This window comes from Mauremys mutica, chromosome 1, assembly GCF_020497125.1.
Source record: "Mauremys mutica isolate MM-2020 ecotype Southern chromosome 1, ASM2049712v1, whole genome shotgun sequence".
Lineage (NCBI taxonomy): Eukaryota > Metazoa > Chordata > Testudines > Geoemydidae > Mauremys > Mauremys mutica.
Window position 1 is genome coordinate 119,882,994 of NC_059072.1, and position 18,041 is coordinate 119,901,034.

The 18,041-nt window shown below is 41.1% G+C and overlaps 1 protein-coding gene across 2 annotated transcripts in view; it reads left to right on the forward strand.

Annotated features, from left to right (window-relative positions):
- SOX5 (SRY-box transcription factor 5) overlaps window positions 1-18,041 on the forward strand; it is a 918,538-nt gene that overhangs the window by 58,859 nt on the left and 841,638 nt on the right. Inside the window, exon 1 of one of the 2 annotated variants that reach the window (XM_044993219.1) lies at window positions 14,326-14,772. The exons of the other annotated variant lie outside the window; for it this stretch is intronic. The gene's annotated coding sequence lies outside the window, so the exon portion shown is untranslated. Of the gene's footprint in view, window positions 1-14,325; window positions 14,773-18,041 lie in introns of those variants that run through there. 2 annotated transcript variants of the gene reach the window in all.

Here is an 18,041-nt window from a genome sequence, read left to right on the forward strand (position 1 = left end):
ATACATCATGGGGGGGAAAAATCTTCACTAAAGACAAGAATAAATATTTACAAACAAGCTTTCCCAGCAGACCAAGAAACCATATAAATAACTAATGTGTTCTTGCAAAGGTATTAACATACCAGTGTGTGTATCTATCTCTTTGGGGGCCTCAGCCTTTACCCAGGCAAAATGCCTAGAAAAGTCCACAGGACAGATTGTTCTCCTTAGATCTGAGTGTTGAGGGGTCTATGCTAGTGGAAAGGGTTCAGACTGGGGGATACACAACATTCACCATCTCAGCCAGTGGAAATTTGGCAATGATAAAACAGGCCCAGGCCATGTAAACCCCATCCCTCACCTCTGAGAAGCCAGGAAAGATCACTGGTAGTGCGGCTGCAATGGGGGACAGAGCTGGTGTGAAGCTAACCTCTTCATGCACATGATTCTGCCTTCCTGAAAATCCTCAGGGATCTGCCACATTTCAGTGTGGTCACCATGTCCTTTTTCACAGTGTGGGTAAACCAAGCCTCTCTAATCCGGGAAGGACAACGAGAAAGTAGATTTCTGCAAGGTCTAGATTCCCTCTTGTGTTTCGCCTCCCCACTTTCCTCCCCAGGGAAGAAGATTATCTGGACCAAAGGGAATTTTGCCTGATTAAAGTTTGGAGAACTGGGCCCATATATTTATACATATACTGAGTAGAATCGTAGAACTGGAAGGAACCTTGAGAGGTCATCTAGTCCAGTCGCCTGCACTCAAGGCAGGACTAAGTATTATCTAGACCATCCCTGACAGGTGTTTGTCCAACCTGCTCTTAAAAATCCCCAATGATGGAGATTCTACAACCTTCCTATGCAATTTATTCCAGTGCTTAACCACTCTGACATTTAGGAAGCTTTTCCTAATGTCCAACCTAAATTGCCCTTGTTGCAATTTAAGCCCATTGCTTCTTGTCCTATCCTCAGAGGTTAAGAAAAACAATTTTCTCCCTCTTCCTTGTAACAACCTTTTACATACTTGAAAACTCTTATGTCCCCTCTGTCTTCTCTTTTCCAGATTAAACAAACCCAATTTTTTCAATCTTCCCTCACAGGTCATGTTTTCTAGACCTTTAATCATTTTTGTCGCTCTTCTCTGGACTCTCCAATTTCTCCATATCGTTCCTGAAATTGGGCACCCAGAACTGGACACCGTACTCCAGTTGAGGCCTAATCAGCACGGAGTAAAGTGGAAGAATTACTTCTCATGTCTTGCTTACAATACTCCTGCTAATACATCCAGAATGATTTTTGCTTTTTTTGTAACAGTGTTACACTGTTTGAATTTCATCCTATTTACTTCAGACCATTTCTCCAGTTTGTTCAGATCATTTTGAATTTTAATCCTATCCTCCAATGCACTTGCAACCTCTTCCAGCTTGGTATCGGCCGCAAACTTTATAACTGTACTCTAAATCATTGATGAAGATATTGAACAGAACCAGAGCCAGAACCCATCCCTGTGGAACCCCACTCGTTATGCCCTTCCAGTATGACTGTGAACCACTGATAACTACTCTCTGGGAATGATTTTCAAACCAGTTATGCACCCACCTTATAGTAGCTCCATCTAGGTTGTATTTCCCTAGTTTGTTTATGAGAAGGTCATCCGAGACAGTATCAAAAGCTTTACTAAAGTCAAGATATACCACATCTACCACTTCCCCCGCCACCATCCACATGGTTTGTTACCCTGTCAAAGAAAGATATCAGGTTGGTTTGACACGATTTGTTCTTGACAAATCCATGCTGACTATTACTTATCACCTCATTATCTTCTAGGTGTTTGCAACTTGATTTCTTAATTATTTGCTCCATTATCTTTCTGGGTACAGAAATTAAGCTGACTGGTTTGTAATTCCCCGGGTTGTCCTTATTTCCCTTTTTATAGATAGGCATTATATTTGTCCTTTTCCAGTCTTCCTGGAATGTCTCCTGTCTTCCATGACTTTTCAAAGATAACTGCTAATGGCTAATGGCTAATACTCCTAAGTCAGCTCCTTGAGTATTCTAGCATGCATTTCATCAGGCCCTGGTGATTTGAAGACATCTAACTTGTCTAAGTAATTTTTGACTTGTTCTTTCCCTATTTTAGATTCTGATCCTATCTCATTTTCACTGGCATTCACTATGTTAGACATCCAATTGCCACCAACCTTCTTGGTGAAAACCAAGACAAAGACGTTATTAAGCACCTCTGCTGTTTCCACATTTTCTGTTATTTTCCCCCCTCATTGAGTAATGGGCCTACTCTGTCCTTGGTCTTCCTCCTGCTTCTAATGTATTTGTAGAATGTTTTCTTGTTACTCTTTATGTCCCTAGCTAGTTTGAGCTCATTTTCGCCTTTCTAATTTTGTCCCTACATACTTGTGGTGTTTATATTCATCCCTTTGAAATTTGACCTAATTTCCACTTTTTGTAGGACTCTTTTTTTGAGTTTTAGATTATTGAAGCTCTCCTGGTTAAGACAGAGTGGTCTCTTGCCATACTTCCTATCTTCCTTACACAGTAGGATAGTTTGCTCTTGTGCCCTTAATAATGTCTCTTTGAAAAACTGCCAACGGTCTTCAGTTGTTTTTCCCCTTAGACTTGCTTTCCATAGGATTTTACCTACCAACTTCCAGAGTTGGCTAAAGTCTGCCTTCTTGAAATCCATTGTCTTTATTGTGCTGTTCTCCCTCCTATCATTCCTTAGAATCATGAACTCTACCATTTCATGATCACTTTCACCCAAGTTGCCTTCCACTTTCAAATTCTCAACCAGTCCCTCCCTATTTGTCAAAATAAAATCTAGAATAGCCTCCCCCCAGTAGCTTTCTCCACCTTCTGAAATAAAAAAATGTCTCCAATACATCCCAAGAACTTGTTGGATAATCTGTGCCTTGCTGTGTTATTTCCCCAACAAATGTCTGAGTAGCTGAAGTCCCCCATCACCACCAAGTCCTGTGCTTCGGATGATTTTGTTAGTTGTATAAAAAAAAACCTCAGCCACCTCCTGGTTTGGTGGTCTGTAGTAGACTCCTACCATGACATCACCCTTGTTTTTTACCCCTTTTATCCTTACCCAGAGACTTTCAACAAGTCTGTCTCTTATTTCCATCTCAACGTCAATTCAAGTGTATACATTTTTAATATATAAGGCAACACCTCCTCCCTTTTTTCCCTGCCTGTCCTTCCTGAGCAAGCTGTACCCTTCTATACCAATATTCAAGTCATGCGTATTATCCCACCAAGTCTCCATGATGCCAACTTTGTCATAGTTGTGTTTATTTACTAGCATTTCGAGTTCTTCCTGCCTATTCCCCATACTTCTCACATTAGTATACAGACATCTAAGATAGTGATTTGATTTCCCCTCTAGTTCTGTCTTGTCTCCCTTATTTCTGCTATAACAGCCCATTAACAGTATTGTGTTATAAACAGAAGAACCCTTTTGTAGTAGTAGCTTCTATTTTATTTTTGTTAGCACGGTAACTGGGATTACAATAGCAAAGTATTGACAGAATCTGTGATTTGAACATGTCCTTTACAGTAAATGGAGTCTTGCTATAATCATCTCTACCAAGTATGCGCTCGGCGTACATATAAACTTCATGCATATATTAGCAGGTGTACATTGTACATAATGATCAGACTCTCAAAATAATTCTACTGAATACATATACTTTTAAGATGGTTGGTTGTTATATTTGTCTCTATAAGAGGTATTTCACTTGGCTTTGTGAAATATATTTGTAGTTTAGCACAAATCACAGTGTGTGTATTTATCTCCTTTCCTATGTAAATCTGAAACTTGTCTCTAACTTTTGACCTACTAGATTTTTTTCTGTGGCTAGAGAGCCAGTCTGTTAATACTAGCTCAGAGTTTATAGACACCAGCTATGCTTCCTACTCAAGGGATGAGTGGAATGGAGTTTGGTTTGTTTGCTCACCTAGCCACTACAGAATTTGTACTATGTAAAAAAATGTATATTGTAGGCCTCTGTTTTTTTCCAGAATTTTCTAACCTTTCAGTTAGTCTAATCACTGCAGTATCCCCACAGCCTCTGTATGTCCTCTTAGTCTAAGCCAATTGTATTAGAATCCCTTTGTCATTCAAATCTTCCTCATTAATAATAATTTTTAACAAATCTTCTCTAGTTCCTGTCCTGGTTTCTTCCCTATGGCCCATCCTTTTTTTTCTTAGGCTGGTCTGCACTATGACCTAACTGGTGACAGAGGATGTGTAAACCTCAGACTTCTCTGCATTGGAACACTGCCAAGGGACTGGACCATTATTCCAACAACTGCCGTGCCAGCCCCTGGTATTTAGTCATGCTGGACCTTCTCCACCCCCTTCTTGAAGCATAATATTACAACACAGACAATTGCTTCAGACCCAGGAAAAAGAAAACAGGCCATTAAAGCAAAGGAATAATAGTCTCTGTTCAAGAGATTTTCCCAGCTCACCTATATCTTGCAGACATACGTGGGCTAAATTTACAGTGAAGCCTAAAGTTTAGAATTTATGAGAGGATACTGGTGGTGGAGTGGTTGCTCTCTCTGAAAACATTTGCAGCTTATTATGAAAACTGGGGAGGAGAGTCCACAGATGACAAAGCAAACTTTTTTTTAAAATTGTAAATATGGTAGCATCAATTTCTGAGATTATACATAGCAGGTAGCAAGATCAGTCACAGATAATATACTTTTTTTTTTAACTTGGGTAGCTGAAGTCGGGCTCCTAAGATCATATTCACATGCTCAAATAAGTGTTACTGAGTTCAAGGGACAGCTGTTTCTCAGCACTTTTGAAAAATCAGGTCACTTATTTGACAATCTTGACATATATTTTTCACAAATGTGCACTAAAAATACTAAAGTTGTCTGCATATGCATTTTATACAAAGATTTAGATTCATTGACTTAAATGGTTACTATTTGGTTTTCTGCATTGGCCATAATTTTTCAATATGTAAAACTGGAAAACTTATTTTCACATAATGCATCATATAACTAGATAGAAGACAGAATTAGAAGTGGTGTGTGCATGTGTCTTATAGGTGAGGCTGATAGCACCATATATTCTTAAGCAGGGGCGGCTCTAGGAATTTCGCCGCCCCAAGCACGGCGGCGCGCTGGCGGTTGCCGGTCCCGCGGCTCTGGTGGAGCATCCGCAGGCACGTCTGCGGGAGGTCCACCGGAGCCGCGGGACCAGCGGACCCTCCGCAGGCACGTCTGCGGGAGGTCCACCGGAGCCGCGGGACCAGTGGACCCTCCGCAGGCATGCCTGTGGGAGGTCCACCGGAGCCGCCTGCTGCCCTTCCGGCAAAATGCTGCCCCAAGCACGCGCTTGGCGCGCTGGGGTCTGGAGCTGGCCCTGTTCTTAAGGGTGCATGTATCGTGATAGAATGCTGTAAAATAATCATATAGGTGATCAGGATTTTCTAGTGTTCAATAGCATTTAAGTGTCAACTAACTTGTGGCACCGATTACCTGCTATCTTATGTCCTTATGAAATATTACTATTTGAATATGGTTTTGTAATATGATGCAACTTTAAGAAAGTATTTTTCTTACACAATTGTTATAATTATTAATGGTATGTGTTACTTCCTGTTTCACAACCAGTCAAATAGTGTTACTGAAATTTTAAGGAGGCCTGGATAATTGTATAACTATTGATACATTTTTGACTAGGCAAGCTAAGATAAAAGGAATCAAAGCTCATCTTCAAGATTCAGCCTGATTCCCACATGAGTTGGAAAGGAATCCCCACAGTATTGCACATGTAGCTAGGTTAATTTTGGAGCATCCAACTGTGAGCTGAAGTACCTGAAGCACCAATGGGCAGATCCAGTATGGTAAATCCTTGGAGCCTGATTCTCCACTTTCTCACCTCTTGTGTAGTTGTTCATATTGTACAACCATAGTGCAAAATTCTAGCAATTCAAAACACCGCCTTTTGCACCCATTTCGTCCTCACTTTGAGCCATTGTAAATGACTGAACAAAGGGTTCGGAAGTGGAGAATCAGTGTTTCAGTTTCTAACAAGTTTATTTGTATGGAACATTTTCTGTTGTTGTAATGAAAATTTTAAAAAGTATATGTCTGTGGGCCTGATTATACTGATAAATATTTTTATAATTTAAATTGCTGTAGGGCACCCTACAAATAACAATATGCAAGTATTGAGAAAAGTCCAAACCAAAATCTAATATGCAAAGAAGAGATCCAGCTCTTTCCCCGGAAATCTAGATACCGCTGGTAGGGCTCAGTTTACAGTAGTAGTTTTTTCTCAAACCCAGCAATTATTTTGGAAAAGGAAATCCACAACCAATTTTAAATCAGTGACTTTTATCAATGATTGCCCTGTTGCAATGAGATGTTTTTATTTGTATGTAAACTTACTCCCCTCTTTGTGTTTATGATAGCAATTTAGAACTGACATTAGAACTTGTGTGGCTCTATGAAAGATAAGACTGAAAGAAAACGGCTTTTCATAAAAAGAAGTGCTTTACTCCAAATTGTATGCCTTCGTATCATTTTCAAACTGAGATTGCAGGTTAACAGCAAATGTAGCTAAAATTCAGAATATCTTTTGCTTTGCATTTGATTTGTTTGGTGGTTCTCTTTTTGTTGTTGTTGTTGTTGTTGTTCAGTATATTGCACAATGCTTGGATGCTGGTATGTTAGGCATGCTACAAATATGTTATATACTCTTTAAAAAATCAGCCATGTAAACTCTTTATCTTTCTGCATCTCTGCTTTCACATTATTGCACCTTCATATTGAAACTTTGGTCCCTTGATACAAAGGTGGATTTATATCCAGAATGAGAAACTGTTCCAGTAATCAAGGGCAATTGGAGTCATATTTTTAGTCATTTACAAGATTCCCCCCTCCACCCGCCTTTTGTTTTAAAGGGACATTGTGGAGATGACTAATCCATTAAAAAAAAAAAAAAGCTATACAATTCCTTCACTTGTGTTACTGATAACTAGGGCCCTACCAAATTTACTGTCCATTTTGGTCAATGTCATGGTCATAGGATTTTTAAAATAGTAAATTTCATGATTTCAGCTAATTAAATCTAAAATGTCACAGTGTTGTAATTGTAGACGTCCTGACCCAAAAAGGAGATATGGAGTGGGGAGGGGGGGTCGCAAGGTTATTGTAGGGGGGTTGTGGTACTGCTACCCTTATTTCTGCGCTGCTGCTAGCGGTAGTGCTGCTTTCAAAGCTGGGAAGTGGTGGTTGCTGGCCACGAGCCCAGCATCAGTGCAGAAGTAAGGATGGTCTGGTATGGTATTGCTATCTTACTTCTGTGCTGCTGCCTGCAGAGCTGGGCCCTCAGTCAGCAGCTACCACTCACTGGCCACATAGCTCTGAAGGCAGCAGCACAGAAGTAAGGGTGGCATGGTATGGTATTGCCAAGCTTACTTCTGTGCTACTACTGCCAGGACGCTGCCTTCAGAGCGGGGCACTCGGCCAACAGCCGTCACTCTCCGGCTGCCCAGCTCTGAAGGCAGTGCAGAAGTAAGGGTGGCAATTCTGTGACACCCCTCCCCCCCAAAATAACCTTGTGATCCCCCCTGCAACTCCCTTTTGGGTCAGGACCTCCAATTTGAGAAATGTCGGTCCCCGTGAAATCTGTACAGTATAGGGTAAAAGCGCACGGAAGCCAGATTTCACGGCCCGTGATGTGGTATTCATTACCATGAAGTTGGTAGGCCCTACTGATAACACATTGAGCACTCAATCTTGCCAGTGCTTACACAAGAAGGTTACATTTTCAGAAGTCACTAATGATTTTGGGTGTCTCCATTTTTTTTTCAATGCCCAATCTAAGTCGATTTAAAGGGGCCTGATTTTCAAAATGATGAGCCTTTTCTCTGTGAAAACGAACTCCCCTCAAACTGGGCACCTGTATTGGACAGCCAAAATCACTAGTCACTTTTGAAACTTTAGGCCACGGGTCGGCAACCTTTCAGAAGTGGTGTGTTGTGTCTTCATTTATTCACTCTAATTTAAGGTTTCACGTGCCAGTCATACATTTTAACGTTTTGGAAGGTCGGTCTCTATAAGTCTATAATATATAACAAAACTATTGTTGTATGTAAAGTAAATAAGGTTTTTAAAATGTTTAAGAAGCTTCATTTAAAATTAAATTAAAATGCAGAGCCCCCCGGACCGGTGGCCAGAACCCGGGCACTGTGAGTGCGACTGAAAATAAGCTCACATGCAGCCTTCGGCACACATGCCATAGGTTGCCTGCCTCTGCTTTAGGCTGTCGTCCTTACTTGAAGTCAAGAGATCTACTTAACTAAACACCAACTCACTAGACCCTGATCCTGAAAATGCCTCCACTGTACCACCACCACCAGGTGGGGATATTGATCAGACTGTTAGTGGGATAGGCAGCCAAGAGAGAAGGGAGGGAGAGCACATGCCTGAAAATGAAGGGCTGAGCCCTTCATCTTGCACAGACTCTTCACCTGTCATTGGACAGACAGCAGAAGCTAGGTACTGATTCACCCTGTGCTCTCCCCTCAGTAATTTACATCTCTTTCCAGGCTTTTGGGGTATCTGATCCCATTCGCTACCCTCCCTCCCTGTAAATCATGATAGGAACTGTGTTCTCAGGATGCTGCAGGTCTGACTGCTTGCCTATTTGGGGATCAGGAAGGAATTTTTCCTACTTGGTCAGAATTGGCAGAGATTGGTGATTTTTGTGTGTGTGCCCTCCTCAGTGTCATAGAGCACAGTTGGGTTAAAAGTAGTCGTTGAAAATGTAATATTTGGGAATTTTAGTTCATTGCAACTTGCAGCCAGTATCCAGTTTAGGAAAAGGCTTAATGGGCTTTTAACCTCTACTACAATCTAACCCCTCGGAAGTGAGAGGGCATGAGGAGTGGAGCCCTAGGGGTAGGATGAGGAGGGTTGATCCCAAGTTATGAGTTCTATGGTATAAGCTCTGTAACCACCCACTGCCATGAATGAAATGCCTGGAATGTGAAAGATGGGGGGATATATTAAGTTAACTGCTGAAATCCATCCACGTCTTTCTTCATTCATCCATGTATCCTGATCACTGATGCACTTGCTTAACTTTATGCATATCAGTACTCTTATTGAAATCAGTGTGGTTACTCCTGGTAGTAAAGTTAAGCAGGGTGTGTGAATGGATTGGGGCCTCCGCTGGCTGCAGGATTTTTGGGCCTCACTAAATTATTAAAACTGAAGGTTTTTAAAATTGAACTTATCACGAGTTAGAATATTTACTTTCCTTTTCACTGTGCATGAAGGAATCAGAGTAGACCGCTTTGCTTTTGGTTTTAGTTAGCTAATTTTTAAAAAAAATTTCTTGCACCTATGGAGGAATATTGAAACGATGATCTCTTCTCTACCCAAATTCTGAAGAAAAAAAAATCTTTGCATTGATTATTTTTTAAATTAACATTTCTGTTTTTCCGCCTTGGGTTTTGTTTCCATCTCCTCACCCCAAACACACACAGTTTTCTGTATTTAACAAAACCTAAATTGGTAACTAAACTAAACTAAGTCTGCTTTTTAGGGTTTTTTTTTTAACTGCAATTCATTTTATCTCATGGTTATTTAGTCCAAGGGCAAGCATCAGAAGAGAAACTGCATGGAAAAACAGAGCATCCTATACAAGGGACAAACAATTGCATCATTTAATGAATCAGGATCTTCAGTATGGCTTTATTTAGAGAACTACTCAGAAGTCTGCTAGACATATTGTAGCTAGGAGTCTGTACTGGCTTTTGTGGAGGGCAATGGGAGGGGAATGGAGAGGCAGATTGTTCTATTGTAAGTTAAGGTTTTTTCTTTTCACAGGAATCTCTGCAAATAATGGGATAATTTTAAGGTGGAGAAGAGGGTAAAGGCTCAGTACATAAAGGCAAGGATGACAACATGACAGTCTGAGAACAAGTAGGGCTGTTCTGTTAACTAGGTAACTCACACACAGTAGTCTGAGTGCTGATGGACTCTGATACCAATAAGGAGGCCTGTAAACTTTCAGTCAGTGTCTTGCACTCGATATGACTCTAAGGTTATAACGTGGTGTAAGCTTCACAGGCATGTAGAAGATGCCATTTTAGAATACCTGGGCCTGATTCTCCATTGCAACCAAAGTAAGTATAAAACACTATCATTATCAGACTGATAGCACGTCTCACCCACTTTGGGTTAGGTAGAAATAGTGGTATGAAGTATTAGAGAACACAAATGGCTTATTGTTAAGGGAAAGCATATTGGTAGCGGATTTGCATGCATGGTCACTCTTTGGTAAAGTGTGCGTTTTGTCTCCATGGCCCCAATTCTGCAAAGAGAAGCACACAGGCTGCTGAAGTCGATGGGGCTCTATGAAGGCAGAGGTGTGCCCACATAGTTCTCCTTGCAGAAACAGGGCTAAAAGGTGGCTCTCATATTTAACCCTCCTATTTCTAGGCTTTGGGTATTTGAATGAAATAGGGCTTCTGTTTAAAATGGCTCCGCCGGGGGGGGGGGGGGGGGAATGGTTAGAGAGAGGTTGAAATCTTTTATCCAAAGACCCTAAATGTAAGTGATTTGAATAAAACAGAACCCATATCCAAAGCACGCCTCCTTTGGGTTTGGAAAACTGAAATCTAATTAAGTTGTGCAAATGCAATATTAAGAACAAAACCTGGTACTCTTGGCCTCTCTCTACTGTTTTTCCAACCCTCAGTAATGGCAAAATGAAAATGATCTTTGATACTTTTTGAGGGTGATCCAGTGAAGAAAGTTACCGAAAATCCTCTCCTAGCTGTACTAGCTAGCAAACATTACTATTCTAACATCAGATAGCTATAAATGTTTGGGAGGGGAGAGAAATGAGGGCACAGCTTTATGCTCTAATGAGAAGCATTTTCCTGGCCGAACATTTTGATAGGACCCAGTGAAGAAATGGTAAAATTTTGTTAAAATGTAAAATAAAACAGGGACTATTCTCCCCCGCCCCAAAGGCAGATAGTTGGCATTTATAAGGACCTTACCCAGTTTTTAAAACTGCTGGGAAATAGGGGTACAGAGGCTTGCAAGACAAAATGACTTCATTATTTAAGAAAGGATCAAATATATCTGGCATCAGGCCAATGGGGCTTTTTGCAATTTTCTTTTCCATTGAACATCTTCGGACTATTGTACAAGTAGAAAAATACAGATCCTGGAGAATATAAATATAATCTTCACACCCACTGTGCTTTTGATTTTAAATAAAATGCACAGGATGCTCCATTTGGCTTTTTCTCCTCCCCTGCCCTCCCCCAAATCTTGGTCTCCACCACCCTACTTGCTTTCTTGCCTTGAACTGTTTGGAGGCTTAAGGGGTCTGCCCAGTCAGTCATTACTGATGGGGAGAGGTGGTGCTTGTGGGAAATGTGGGAGGGGCTTACGAGGAGCTCTGAAAGGCCTGTGCATTCATTCTAGACACATTTCAACCAGCCTAACAGGAAGAAGCCTGACCAAGAGCTCATTACTCATGCCTTGAGCTATGCAAATAACTGATTTTTTTGGCTCACTGGTAATTCCAAAAGTGGGGGGGGGGGGATTGTTTCAGGCTGACCTGAAATTCTTTTTAAAAATTTTTTTGGCAAATCAAAAAGTTGCAAGAGTTTATTTTGGGTTGAATTAAATGTTTTATTCAACTTGATATGAAATGCTTTTTTTCCATTGTGAGCATTTTATATTTAGCCAAAAATATTAAATAAAATTGAAGTAAACTTTGAAACAAGTAATTTCAAACTGAAAAACTAAACTGGTTTTAAAAATGCTGTAAACAAAAGTTTTGACTTTGTCTGAAAAAAAACCCAAGACTACCTAATCATTTTGGAGAAACTGGCTCAAATTCACAAAACATTTCTATGTTGCTAAATTTGCATTTTTTGGGGCGGGGAGAGGTTTGGCAGAAAAACCTTGCTCAGCTCCACCTCAGTAATCTTTGATTACAAATAATGTGCCGGCTTCTGTGGCTCGGTTCAATTCACCACTGCCTGGGCACCATGTGTGGTTAATACCATTGCAAAGTGGGTGTAAAATGCTGCCATCCTGTTATGAAAAGAAGCATTTCACACCCATTTTGCAATGGTATAAATGACGGCACAAGGTGCAAGTCAGTAGTCTTTTGCCCATATTTCTTCCTTCCCTATGCAAGATCTTATTGGGAACTATTGTCTTACAGGTACTAAGGAAATGAAAAAAGAGGAATCTCTCTCTCGAATCTCAGAGATAGAAAGTATCATCCTTTATTTTATTTTTTTTCCTCCCTCTTCCGCAGAGAGTTGGAGGCATCAGTGAATCCACAGTTGTGGATATTATCCATGCAGTTAATGGTTAGTGTCCTTTTGCATCAGAATAAAATCGTTTCTGGGGGGGATACGGATTGGAAAGATCACACACAATAATGCATCGAAGAAAGACAAAAATGTTTGTAATGCTTATGAACTCTATATGATGACTTTTAAAGTCCCTGGAAATTGTTTGATTGGTCTGTTAATTGTTGGACTGGGCCCAGTATCAAATATTTGTAGAAGATAAGACTTCTCTCTGTGGAGATGAATAATAACCAGACTTACTTTCCTTTAACAATTTGGCACACAATACATTCTTCATTTTCCACTCTTTGCTTACAAATCAATCTAAAAATCATGCTGAACCTGTTTATCCAGTTTACAAAAGCCTGTGGACAAAATAGGCAATTAAAAATAACTCTTGCAAGAGATTCCATAACATTCCCCTATCTAAAAAGTGCAAATGCTACTTTATTAATAAAGAAATCAGAGTGACTCTCCTTCCCCCTGCAGTTCCAGGGTATAGAAATAAAGATGACTTTTTTTCCACCTGAATGCATTGTGAGTGGTGTGTGTGTATGCTGCATGTGACCAGGAAATCTATTTGCCTACAAACTACTGTTTTATATGCAGTCAGAAAATGACTGTTAAGAAACAAAATCATGCAAACATGCACACTCTACCCCCATCCCCTCCCCCACCCAAGTTAAAAAAAAAAACCAACAAACCCACACACCACCATCCAACTTCAGCTGTAGTCCTGCTGGTATTAAGAGTAAACAGTATGTGGTCATTGATCTCCTGTTGGTGGTGTTGCACTCTGGGAAATGCTGGGAATGCCTGGAGACATGGCTGCAGTCAATTGATGAGCTTTTGCAGAAAAATGACAGAAATAAGAAAGAGAGAGCATTCAAATCCAGGAGAGAGAGAGAGAGAGATTGTGGATCAAAGCTTTTATTCCTCCCCCGACGAATAACCCATATCTCGTTCCGTGTAGTTTTAGGGAGAGGTAATAGTGAGTGGATCTCCCCCGTTCTTCCTTATTGTGTGTGATTGATTGAGATTGCTGTGTGGCCAAAAAACCCAAAACAAAACCACCCCCGCAGCTGTTTTAAGTAAATGAAAGTAAGATCGGCAGAGAGCGCTGGACCCAGCTAGTGGGCAAGCCTGTGCTGGAGTCTCAGCCCGTGTATGCTCGGTGCTTTACCTAAGGGCCGTCGGGTGATGATGTAACTTTGTGCAGGACTTCTCGGAGTGCCGGTGGAAAGCAGAGGGGCGTCTTTCCCCCCGCCGTGCGGGAAAGCAGGAACTAAGCGATTAGCACGGACGGTGGGTGAGGATGACTCGGATGAGGACTGTTTTGTTTCAAACCCGCCACATTTTATAGTGTGTGTGACTGTGTTTCAGCTCCAATCCCCCCGTCGCCTGTGCCTCTTGCACTCACTCCGCTTTGCAGAGTGGGGAAGGGAAGGGAACAATAAAAACGCCCCAAACTACTTTCCTTCCCCTTTTTTGTAAAATTAGTAGCTTCTAAAAATAGGGGCTCCGTCCAGCCAAGGCGCTTGAGGATTAAGAGAGGAAGCTAAAGGAAGAGACTCGAGAGGCTGGCTGCAGTGGTCTCTTCAGACTGTGTGTGTGTTGTGCGTTTGCACCGGTCTGTCAGTTGCATGCATTACAAGCGGTTCCTTTGGACACACAAACACAGGCACCCACACGATAACTCTCGGATGTTTATTCTTAGCAAATAGAGAGAGTGGAGCGGACTCTCCTCCTGGAAGGGGACCAGGTAATCATTTCCCAGGCATCGGCAATCATTTCTGCATTGGGAAGAAGTTAACTGGGTGGGGGGATAATCACCCTCCCCGTTTGCATATTTATAGTGCTCCTTTAAGTGGGGGGGCAGATTTGTTTTAATCCTTGCCCGGTGTCAATAATCGGCGTGTTATTTACAATCTAGACACTCAGCTGCAGCAGTACAGACGAAAGCAAATTCCACTCTCTGTATTTGGCTGGACTGGGAGCGTGGGGGGGACTCTTCAGGAAAGAGGTCAGGGTTTGTTTAGGAAAGATCAGAAGACAGCTGAAGTGAGAGAGGGACTCGCCACTTATTCCCCTCACCCTTTCTCGCCCCCCCCTCCCGTTTTCCAGGGTGTCTGAGGTGGCTGGAGATTGCACAGAAAGCTTCTCCTCCCCCACTGTTGCCAGTCTCTCTCTCTCGCTCTCTTTTCCTTTTGTTATTTGCACTCGCATTGTGTTGTTTGTCTCTGAAGCCGCCTCATGACCAGCAAAGGGATTTCACCTCGTTCTTGAGAGAGAGAGACAGAGAGAGCGCAAAGGGAAGAGATCAACTCTATACCCACCTCCGGTGCCCTCCCCTCTCCCCCCCAGCCCTGTATCACTTAGCATCCCACGCCAAGAGGAGACGTTAAAGAGACCGGGTAGGTGCTCTCACAGAGCCGTTTTAACTTGGCTTGTTGCGGATAGTGGGAAGGGGGCAGATGTCCAGAGCAACAGAGCTTTGCCTCAGGGGCTTGCTCTCCACTCAGCACTTGGTTCCCAGCTTCAGCTGGAGGGGCGAGGAGGGGGGATGTGATTCAGTGCTGGATGGGGAGGGGGCGAAGGTGCTGGGGCTTAGGAGAAAGGGGCGCGTTTGGCTTTAGAAAGGGGGCAACTGCCTTTGGGGAGGGTGTGAAACTAAACGAGCAAAGTCACCCCCCCCCCTCAGTGAAAGGGGGTAAGTGGTGGGGTGTTTGAGGACGATCCGTCAACACTGGTGGGATGTTTCCAGGGTCTTGCACACCTCCTAAAGTTCAGTGCAACTTGTCACGCCTTCCATCCCCCTTCATTGATTGTATGGGGGTGGGTGGCAGGGAAGGGAACTCTCCTGGAGTGGCAAGAACATTGCTCATCCCTCAGGATTCTGGAGGATCTCGCAGACAGGAAGCTTTACATTATTTTAATTGCCTCCTCCTTTTTGTGTGTGTGTGAGTGTAAAGTGAAAACTGCAGCGCCGCTTTTAAGGGCTTGTGCCTTGAGAACTCCCCCTTGCACTGGGCTCAAACAACAGGAGGCCGGGAGAGTTAAACTCGTATTGGGTCTGGAAATGTTTGCCTATGCTAGCTGCAGTTTGCAGAGTATCGATCCTCTGGGAGCAAGGCACATTCGCGTGGGAGAGGAGCCTAAAGAGACTGGTTACATATTTCAGTAAGCATGTTCCTTATAGTTTGCAAACCTCATTGCTCCTTAAGAAATTGACTGACTCTGGTAAATGGATTAAATGCTCTTGGTCAGTCATTTCAGCTGCTTTCCTACCAAAAAGAAAACATCAAAGAAAAATATGGTCTGTCAGTCAATGCACGCATATTGTTCTAATGTTCCCCTTCCTCCAAAACTGGAGGTGGGAGTGAACTCAGCCAACTTTTTACAGAAATGTAAGGGACTTTATTTTAACCCAACTGTGATCCTAGAATAACTAGAGCTGTTTATCAAGAAGAACATGATCATTGTTCCCTAGGGACTGCATTCAGTCTCAGCACTGTAGTGTGATCAAGGGCAGAACCAATAGAAATCAGTGGGATTTTGGGTAATAAGTGTGGGAATCTCCAAACAGACTGGGTCTGAGTGATTTGTTTCCCTTCTGCTCATAAATAATGACCTCAGGCATTTAAAAAAAAAACACAGCAGGCCAGTGAAATAGACACGCGGAAGATTTGTAGGCGTTCAACATTTCAGTAAAAAAAAAAAATAGAATTCAGCAGGATTATAGGAAGGACGTCTGTGAACTAGTGTTTTTAAAGAGAGTCTGATACCAAGTGCGTGTGTGTTTGTTTGTGTTTTATTAACTCTTGAGAAACTGAAGTTAGAATTGTCCTAAAATTAGGAAAAAGTTTTTCATAAAGATGTATTTTGCTCTCTTTTAAAGAATTCAGCTTTAAGCTTGATTTCAGATAAATTAATGGCATTGCATGCCAGTTGTAGACATTTGGAAGAAACTTTCTTGGGTGTTTTTTCCTGATTTATCTATAATTTGCAGTCACCAACCTAGCTAAACATCAACTGCTAAGATTTAAATCAAATTCTTGTAAATGAGGGATGTTTCTTAGTCTTTTGTTCAGAGTTCCTCTGTAAATTGTTGGTATTTTCTCTCCAGAAACCTACCTCATAAAAATCAGAGTACAATATCTGTTTGTTTGTTTTTTTAAATAGCACCTAGTCCTTCCCCGTGGTAGAAAATTAATCTTTGTCTAAAAAGTGGATCCATTGTGTAAAATACGTAGTTTACAAATACTTAACTGGGACTATAGGGGAGAGGTCAATGTGTTATTTAGATATAGTAATATCCAAATGTTTGTCTTATAGAACTCTTCTGCTCTTAAAGAGAGAGGCTGACATGAATTTGTTGCATTTTGTGAATGCATAGTATGTATATGTCATATTTTTGAACATGAAAACCTGATAAACACATGGCCATTATGCATGGAAGCCTTGCCTCAGAGCTTTTTGTTGAACTTAAACTGTTTTGGCAGAGTGTTACACTATATGGAATATAAGACTTTAAAGCCACAATCATCTTTTGTAAGCAAATTAACATTTGAGAGATGTATTCACTATTTCAGGTTAACTCAGTTCAATTGTGTGTGCATGTGCATATAGCTGGTTTAGTCTAATATGAAGTTTTGTAAATGATGGAAGTGAGTATATGCTTTTGGAAAGGAAACTATAAACATATAAATGTCCCCTATATAAATTTGAGTTCATGTTAGGGAAACATAAATCTTAGTGTCATGATCTTATAGTGGTGGGGTAAGAGTTTTAGGTAGCTTAACATTTTTTCAGTCAAATTAATTATTCAGACAGTTTAGTAATAAATGCTGAAATGGGAAGGGATATTTCTGAGATCTGTACATTGAGAAACTATGCTAGTGTTCAATATACATGTATGTATGTATGTATGTATGTATTACATTTTTTATTTTACTTGCCAGCCTCATTTAGACTGGTTAGTAGCAATATAGTTAAGATGTTGGATGTGTTGTTCACACTGGATAGTTCCTTGACATTCAGGACTGTGGAAAAAGTAATTCTTCAGTTACACATCCTAAAATAATAATATATTTCAAGTAAGTTTATAAGTAGTTTAGCTAAATACCAGTATGTACTGCATAACAAGGAAAAGAGTAGCATTAAGTTTGATTTGGTGCTAGTGACAGTATTATAATGCTGTAGGTATATAGGAACTTTGTTTCTGCCTTGTTACTCCTACCTACAATGATATAAACTGCTGTGATCTGGATTTTGAGAATGAACCAAAAAAACAGAGCATTCAGTGGAATAAGTTTTCTAAAGTTTAGGAAAAATAAAACCTTGCCAAAACACTGCAGTGGCGCTGTTGTAAGCTATAATGTTTTTGACCATTCTAAGTAGATTGCTATTATAATAGTATTTTTCCAGTTAGCAGTGAAGTATCTTTTCCCTACTTTTGCATATAAATAATCCTGTGTTCTTTGAACAGGCAAGGTGATACATCCATTGAAGGCATTGAAAGCTTTGTCTGAAAAAAGATGGGCCCTATACCATTGGAGTGACCTTGTACAAAATGTAGGTTTTGTTTAACATACTGCAGGTTCTCCTTTTATACCTCAATTTAATCTTTTCATCTGAGAGTTAGTCCTGTGTGGTAATGTTCAGATCCAGATTAAGTTTAGGT